Consider the following 8,374-nt stretch of genomic DNA (forward strand, 5'->3'; position numbering starts at 1 on the left):
TCTCTTACTCAGCATTTTTCATCTCCAGGCTCCCACTAAGTTTTTATGGCTGGAGGTGCCAGGATCTTGGCCATCAGTTTTGAATTGCTTTGTCAACTGGATTGTTTTCTGTTGCTCATGTGGGTTTGTCAAATCTTATTTTAGAATGGGCTGTACATGAGCCAGAATTATTTCACACTAGCCTTATTGCAGCTTCTTGCTGTCACTATATGCTTTTGAAAGCATGTCTATTAAAAAGGGATACTTACTCTGCCTCTCCTTTTCACATTTTTTCAAACATTTTTTGAATGTCATGGGTATTTTCTAAAGGCTTGGTGTTACTTTCCACAGTGATTTCTGTAATGAGTCTTCCAAGGATTTACAGGGATTTTAAAGTTAATTAACCCCCTAATTTATCCAGTTAAGTCCTGGCAACCTTAAACAATAGTCAGCATTTCTGTTCCAGTGAGCATAATTCTATTATGTTTTTGACTGTCTTTTGGCAACATGTCCCTTGGTGAAGTTTTCTGAGACAGTTTCTGTGAGGTTAGTGAGCTTGCTGTAATCTTTGAAATGATCTTTAGCAGCACCCAGAGAAATAGGAAATTTTTGTGCTCTCCGCTGTAAAAGTATATTTGCCATAACAAATATTTCTTACCAGCTCAGCCCCAAGAAGCATTTTCAGAGAAAATGGTGAAATTGAGTTTTGGTCCCAAAGCACCACTGCTTATTTTTGTCTAAGCTAAATGGGAACATGGTGCTGAGCACACATTTAAAGAGTGCACGAGAGCATGGCTTGAGGAGCACGAGGGGGGAGTTCCCAGATGCTCTGTGCCTTTCAGAGGAGCCTCTGTGTGTGTGTCACACACGGCTGTGTTTCCACAATGCTGCTGCTAATGCTATCAAAGCAGCATGTGGGAACCAAGGGCTGGAGCAGAGAGATTGTCTCCTGCTTGTGTTCTCTTCTGGACCTGCTGATGTCCCACTGTGGTGCTCAATGGTTCCCTAATGAATGTTTGGTGCCTTTTCTTTTCAGTGATGACAAGAGGTTTGATATGTCACAGTGTGTGAAAGCTCAGCTGGAGACATCTTCCAGTGCACTGGGGTTTAAAAATGTTCTTTGCACCCCTTGCCAGAAAGCATGGAATCCTGAAGGCATCCCAGAGAAACTGTGTTCTGAAGTGTACCAGTGTCCTTAAATTAAATGAGTCTGTGAGGAACCAGATGTGTTATACATTCTATTCTATTCTATTCTATTCTATTCTATTCCATTCCATTCCATTCCATTATATTCTAATAATTCAACTGCCTCAACCTGTTCACAACATCTCTTATGTAGGATTTGACCATGCATTACAGTCTCTTTCTTAAAGGGCATTTCACAGAGAAAAATAAGTGCAGTATTTAGGAAAAAAGGGAAGGGAATCTATAACTATGTGGGCACATATTTTTGTCTTTTTTTTTTGGTTTGCTCTTGATAGTATTCTTGCACTATAATATGGCCTGTTAAAGGTTTCTGAGGCACCTGTGTGGGGCTCAGCAAGGGAAACATTGTCCACTTGGATTTAAGAAGTAGAAAAGATGCTTGCCCCATAATAAAAAATAGAAGGAAAAAACATGCAGAAAAGAAATCTCCATTCTGAACCTGAGAAGAAAACAGGACAGTACTACCAATCACATTTTTAAACTACATTTGCTTTCAAATAAACTTTATGTTCTGTTTAAGGAGATACAAGAGCAGAGGAGGTGGCTACCATAGCCACTGAGATTTTCATGTGCATAGATTTTAGAGGCTTGAGCCTTTCATGAGTGAATCAGTTCAGAATGGATGCACTCAAGGTAGGATCCTACCAATCTAAATTATTCTGTAATTTTGTGACTGTATTTGATTTTGCTGTGAACCCCATTTCACAAATACTCTGTCTATATTCCTTCTATTATACTCATGAGTATCAAAAATCCACTGCCATGCAGCATCAGACCTTCTCAGTGGACTTTTTGCTGGGTCACTATTTTAATTAACTTAAATCATCTCAGTGGTCTGACATAATTGTACTGTGTTGAAGAGTACCTCTATAAAAATAAATCTGCATTGCCATTTGCATCAAATCATCTTTTCCTCTATTACCTTATGTCATTTCTAGCCCAGATAACAAATCCCCAAGGCTGGTGGTCATGTCCTTATTCTTTTTTAAATCACTGTCCATACCTGTCCTTTGCTGTAGGAACAATAATCCTCTAAAGGGTCCACTGAATTATGGGTGAATGAAGGGTCATATGAATTATGGGTTGCTGTAAGCCCCAAACTCCTATACTGGGCATGCCAGAGTGTCTGTGGATGTGTTTCTGTATATTCTGGAGATAAAATTTCTGATCTTGCTCCCTGAGGTAGTTTAGTTAAATCATGAATATTACCTGAATGTTCTGTGCAGAGCCTATGAATAGGCCAGTGCCACTTTGTCAGAATTGTTAAATTACAAATATCTGAGCTATACCTGGATAAAATTATTGTTAGACACAAATCTGTTTCTGCAAGAGGGAGTCCTTGCCTTAAGGAGACACATCATTCAGCTGGAGGGGGCTGAGAAAAGAGAGATAATTACCTCTCTTTTACAGAGGCATGAGGAGGTTAAGGTATGTATCCAGAGGACAAGCTGTCCTCCTGCTGGATTATTTTTGTGAGGAGATAACAGCAATTCAGTTGGAATCTTCTCAAGCAACAACTGAAATACAAATTCAAGCCAGGGAGAATATCCACGGAGCTGCATGGTGGGGCAGGAGCCCTCCCAGAGAGGAGCAGTTGTGATGGGACTGAGAATCCTCTGCTCTGCTCTTCCACTGCTCAATAAAGGACTGACCTGCACATCTACTGCCAGAGACACAGGGGGATCTGGCACAGCAATGCTCAGCATCCCAGTGCCTGCCAGAGAAAGCCATGGCTGCAGGAGTCCACTCCTTACATTCCCACTCACACACATCCTCACGTGCCACACCTGCTTAGCATGGACCAACATCCCTCCTTTACTTTTCATTTGGAAAAAATAACTGACCAAAAAATACCTAATATGTCCTCCCAGAAGAATTGCTGAGGTTCTATTTGTTCTGTTTCAGAGAGATGCCAAGGGATTCCACATCCCAATTTGGAATTGGCATTTCTTGAGTACTAGTGAGACAGGTGCAACTTCAAGCTGGGTATTTTGGATATTTTGTTTGTCAGTGTAGACTTTTTTCTTGTACTCACTTTTTATGTTAGCCCACACAGATGTTTGAGAGAGAGATAGAGAGAGAGAGAGAGAGAGAGAGAGATAGATAGATAGATAGATAGATAGATAGATAGATAGATAGATAGATATAAATCTACAAACCTCCTTTTGGGAGCACATACAAAGCAAGAGTAGCCCAGGACATTTATCAAGTATGAGATACTGCTTTCAGACTAATGTGTATGGGACACAAAATAATTTACATCTATAATGGCAAGAGCTAATCACCTAGAGCTAAATCTGCAACAGGGTGTTGGCTCTAAAAGCCTGCCTTTTAGATGTTCTTCCACATAGCATTTTCCATGTGGCTGGCACAAAAATCCAGCCTCACCAAGAGCTGAGAGAGTTAGAAACCAAAAAAGCAAGGCTCCCAGAAGGTATCAAGCTGCATGGGGAAGCCCCGAAACTGGCAGTAGAAAAGGCAAGGAAAGGGAGAGTCTAAACTTATCCCATCAGAGTTAAGCCAGATTTCCCTGCACAGTGAGACTTTCCAACTTTGCTGGCAGCAATCATCTTTGTGTAATTGCTGGAGGGACATGGTGGTTTTAGAAAAGGAGAGCCCACCCTTAAAAGATTCTGACTGAGGAAAAAAGATTTCTTTACATGAAAAGCCAGGAGATTACTTTCTTGCTTTCACTGATTAGAAAAAAGACATTCTTCTGAACATAACTTCTAGTGTATTTTTCTAGGGTTTGGTTTTTTTTTTTTAGCATCTTTTAACTTGGTTCTGTCAAGTACAGAATTAGGATGAGTTTATATAAAGTGCTAATTCTACTTTGTCATGACATTTCCAAAGTAAGATTTATGAAGAGCAGCAGTATCTTTTATTAAACTGAATCACATACACTAGGCATCTATGTGACCTAGGAAGGGTCTAATAAATAAATAAATAAATATGTATTTAAATTCTCTTTCAGACTTTCAATCTAAATCCAGACAAATATCATGAAATGGAATAACGACTGTCCTTTTATTTTTGTCCTTTTAGTTCTCACTGCAACAGCAATACAAGATGAGCCTTATGTCAAATAACTGTGAAATAATGACCTCTAGAAATACCTTTCTCTACACAACATTTCATGGTAAGAGCAGTGAGCATGGAGGGCATCCTACTCAAACTGAGAAATGGTGCCAGCCAGACTGGGAGGTCTGAAAAGCATTTCAGGTCATGGAGAAACAGCTCCTGTGTGCCCAGGACAGCACTTTCCAGGCACAGAGATTGTTATGCTTTCTTGTCTGGTGACTCTGCTCTTCAAGGTGGCCTTCTTCTTAAGAAGTGCATAAGCATAGACAAAAGACTTATGTTTGACCGAAAAAAAGGAAAAATAATTTGCATCAAAAAGTATACCAGAATGTTGTCTTCTTCTGCATATAATTCTGTATTCTTCTTCTGTATAAATTCTGCACAGGAGCACAGCAGAGAGGTTCTTGCTGCATTTGCTGGGAACTGCTGTTGGATTATCTCCCGGAAGATGAAGGTATGAAGGTTGTCCTACAAATCTGTTGCTCACATAAATTCCTGGCATGGTTTCTAATGCCTGGCAGGATACCTTAGAGGACCAACTCAGCAAGTCAAACTCCACTGTCACAAGTGACCCATCCTGTAGGTGTGGGGGCTTTCATGGGTTTGGTGCAGGGCAGAGTTTGGAAGAGGAGACAGCAGTGAGTGTTATGTGGCTGTTTAGGGTGTTCTCACTCTCTGGATATCTCCCATGGCAGCAGATGTGCCACAGTGGCTTTAGCCCACTCCACCCAGCCCTTCCAGCAGAGGGGCTGGGCTGGCAGCCCCCCAGCATGTGTCTGTGCTCTGCTATTTCTGCTCAGAGGTCACATCTCCTGGGCTGCAGCAGACAGGCTGGGCAGTAACCCTGCAAGTCACTGCAGTCCTCTCTCCCAGCTCAGAGGTTGTGGAAAGCAAATGAGAAAGTTCTGGTGGAAGGGCTGGGTTGAGACTTGCTTTTGAATTTGCTTAAATATTTTCCAGATTCTCTTTCACACTGCTTATGTGGCTGCATTCACCTTTCTGATACATCTGGCTTGCCTGTACATCTCGCTGAGAGGAGAGACACGGTCAAGAAATGATGTCCACCCTTCTTGGTGTTTAAAGGGTCCTTGCCTGCTAGTCACATCTGTAACCCCAGGGAGCAAGACACAGCACAGATCACACATATGAAAGAGATTTAAAAGAGTAAAGAGCTCAGAGAAGTTTGGATAAATACACAAAGTCTAGATTCTGATCCAAACCTCTCTGGTTTGCAAAATGAGTTTGGAAGCATCACAAGAGCAGAGTCTGTTTTTTCAGCTCTGGAGTTTCTGGTCCTGACAAGAGTTGGGAAGTGACAAGATTCACATAAACAAGGAAGGTTTATCTGAATCTTCTCAGGACTTATAACAGATACTGAGTCAATGTTTCATCTGAGACTGTGCAGCTGACCCCACTGGGGTCAGGTTATCTGATCTAGCAGACAAGTGGCTGCTGTTTATTATTTGTGTTATTTGTGTCTTGCCATGGACTGAGCGAGCTCACCCTAAAATGGGGATCCAAACCTGCACGAGATTGACAAATGGCAGATGCCATAACAACCCCACAAGCTACCTGCTGAAAAAACTACATTTTATGAGAATAAAATGATCAAATTTGTAGCCCACAGTCAATTGTTTTTAAGCAGTATAGCCTAGAAAGGAATGATGAGTTTTTGAGTTTTAAACAAAAACAAGAAGAAAAATTTCTAGGTTTTTAAGGTACTCCAGCTTCAGACCAGGATCCAGGCTTCATGACCAGAAAAGGAGGAACAAGGCCCTTTCTGCTGTACATGAGTATTTCAATAGATAGGTTGGTATTAATACCAGTCTTTGAGATGCTGCTTATGTAAAACTGCTCCTAAAACCCACGAGCAAGTGTCTCTACTGCAAATCCCCCATTAAAGTGAGAAATGGGTCTCACTAAATAATCTTTCCAGCCCCCCACTTTCCAGCAGCTCCTTTCCAGATCTGAACTTTGGAGCTGACCCCTGTCTTTGTGATGGGCCAAACCAAAAGCCAGATCTGAACATCGCTGAACTCTGGGAAAGTTCAAATCTATCGTTTGTGGTTCAGGTTCAGCTCTAATTAAAATGGACCAGTTAGAAAGGCAAATGTCTTAAAACCAAACCAAAACAAATGTTTCACGTGAAAAGTTCTGGGCTGGGCTATATGGTACCAAGTAGTGTTTTTGTCTATCACATGATGTCATGTTCTTCTGGCTGGCACAAACTGACAGCATGCACATGCTGCTATGTGAGATATTCCATGCAGACACTTTGAATCCAGCTTCAAGAAGAAGACAGTATTCATGGAAATGCTTTCATGATGTGCAAAACCCCATCAGCAATCTTCCTGACACTCAGCTCTGAGGGTAGGCTGCCACCTTTCAAACTTTCCATGCCCATCCCTTCTGGCACAGTAGTCCAGGGTCTCCCAAAACACAGTGTCCTGCCTTCTCTGAGTGAAGCTTATGCCTCATTGTGTCACCAGTATGTGGATTATTGCCACTGATCCCTGAAAACAAGCAAGAAGGGAGTGCTGCAGAACCTTTGGTTGCATAAGAGGGCAGGGAAAACCCAGCTAAATCTCCTGCTCAGTGCTTCTGTTTATACTATAGTTAATACTGCAGGGTAATAATCAAGATGGTTGATCAGTGGACAAGGGGAAAGCAAACAAAAGGGAAAGGAGCTTGGTTTCAGCATGACTGAACTGCTGAAGTGAAAGAAAATGGGAGACACAAAGGAGAAAGAGAAAGAGAAAGGGAAAGGGGGAAAATTGTTAACGCCCCATCTCTGGTGTCAGGATGTGCACCAGTAGCTAGAAAAAGAGGGAACACAGACAGGAAGATTTACCCAAAGAATCACAGCACACATACAATAAATAACCAGAATTTACTCTCCCTGTGGGCTTTATTCTGTCCCTTTTTTGTTACATGAAAGTACTGAACACCAGTTCAGTATTTTCTCTTTGTGAAATTTGAGTGGACAATTACATAAGGTTTTCAAACTTCCTTCTTCTGCAAACTAAGCTAATAATCCTACTAGGCCTCTTCTACTGGGATTTTTCACTATTTTTTTTTCAGGCCTGGACTCACTTTTTAGAAGACCAAATTCCTCCATGATATTTCATTCTTTTCCTTTCTCTTTCCTCTTTGAGTAAGAAGACTTTATCAGCAACCAGTTTTGTTTGAGGATATATCCAAAATGTTTAAGTGGAGGTTAATCCTCAATAATTTCAATTCCTCACTGAAATTAGTCATTGTTAGTTTCCAGAGGGTGAGATATGAAGTGACTTGCCCAAGATCACACAAAAAAGCACAGCTGGGAGCAGAGCACAAGTCCATTATCTCCTGGTCCATGCTTTCACCATAAAATGATTGTTCTTACATTGAACTAGGAGACACAGGTGTGTGAAAAAGGATAGGAAGGGAATAGTATTGAGTTTCTCAACCTGATTTCTTCCTCTCAGCTTAGATAAAGAAAATGAAAAATTATTTTATCCATTCCACGTGAATACTGCTTGAGTTAAAGAATATTCCAATGTTTTCACTCAGGAAATTTTCAGTTCATTTTCACTGGTGAAATTGTAACTAAAAGAGCAATCTAATTAATCATTCTTAGCAATATACTAAATTCTATTTACAGCATAATTTTAAAGACACCATAACAACAGAAAGCAGTAAAAGACCCACCAAAGCAAAGGACTGAGACACAATATTTTTTTTCTGCATAAGTTTTGTGAGGCTCATGAAACAGGATTGCCAGGAACCTAGTTATTACTTTGGAATTTTCTTTAAAGCAAGAAATAGAGTGGAAATTGACACCAGCTCATGTGCTACACATGATAATGTACTGATGGTTGAAAGAATCGTGGTATTTTGACAGATATGGCAGAAAATATATGCTTGTCAATTTGTGCTAATCCTGCTCCGAGTATGGAGGACCCAAATGCTTAAGAATGAGAAGCAGCCAGAGAATAAAACCCACCTGACTGTTTAGGAAAGTTTACCACCTTTATTAGGCCCTTAATGAAATACCCTCTCTGGTTCTGCCGGGGGTACTGGCATTAGCAAGTTTCCAAAATATAGACATCAAGATTATCCTTCAAAA

The 8,374-nt window shown here is 40.8% G+C and overlaps 1 protein-coding gene and 1 long non-coding RNA gene across 3 annotated transcripts in view; one reads left to right on the forward strand and one right to left on the reverse strand.

The window, feature by feature from the left end:
• LOC143694085 (uncharacterized) overlaps positions 1 to 1,776 on the forward strand; it is a 106,762-nt gene extending 104,986 nt beyond the window's left edge. The window contains exon 7 of the long non-coding RNA XR_013182275.1: positions 1,706 to 1,776. This is a non-coding gene — a long non-coding RNA (uncharacterized LOC143694085). The remainder of the gene's footprint in view (positions 1 to 1,705) is intronic.
• Positions 1 to 8,374, reverse strand: part of WNT7B (Wnt family member 7B) — a 94,927-nt gene that overhangs the window by 22,615 nt on the left and 63,938 nt on the right. The gene's annotated exons all lie outside the window — the stretch shown is intronic.

This window comes from Agelaius phoeniceus, chromosome 5, assembly GCF_051311805.1.
Source record: "Agelaius phoeniceus isolate bAgePho1 chromosome 5, bAgePho1.hap1, whole genome shotgun sequence".
Lineage (NCBI taxonomy): Eukaryota > Metazoa > Chordata > Aves > Passeriformes > Icteridae > Agelaius > Agelaius phoeniceus.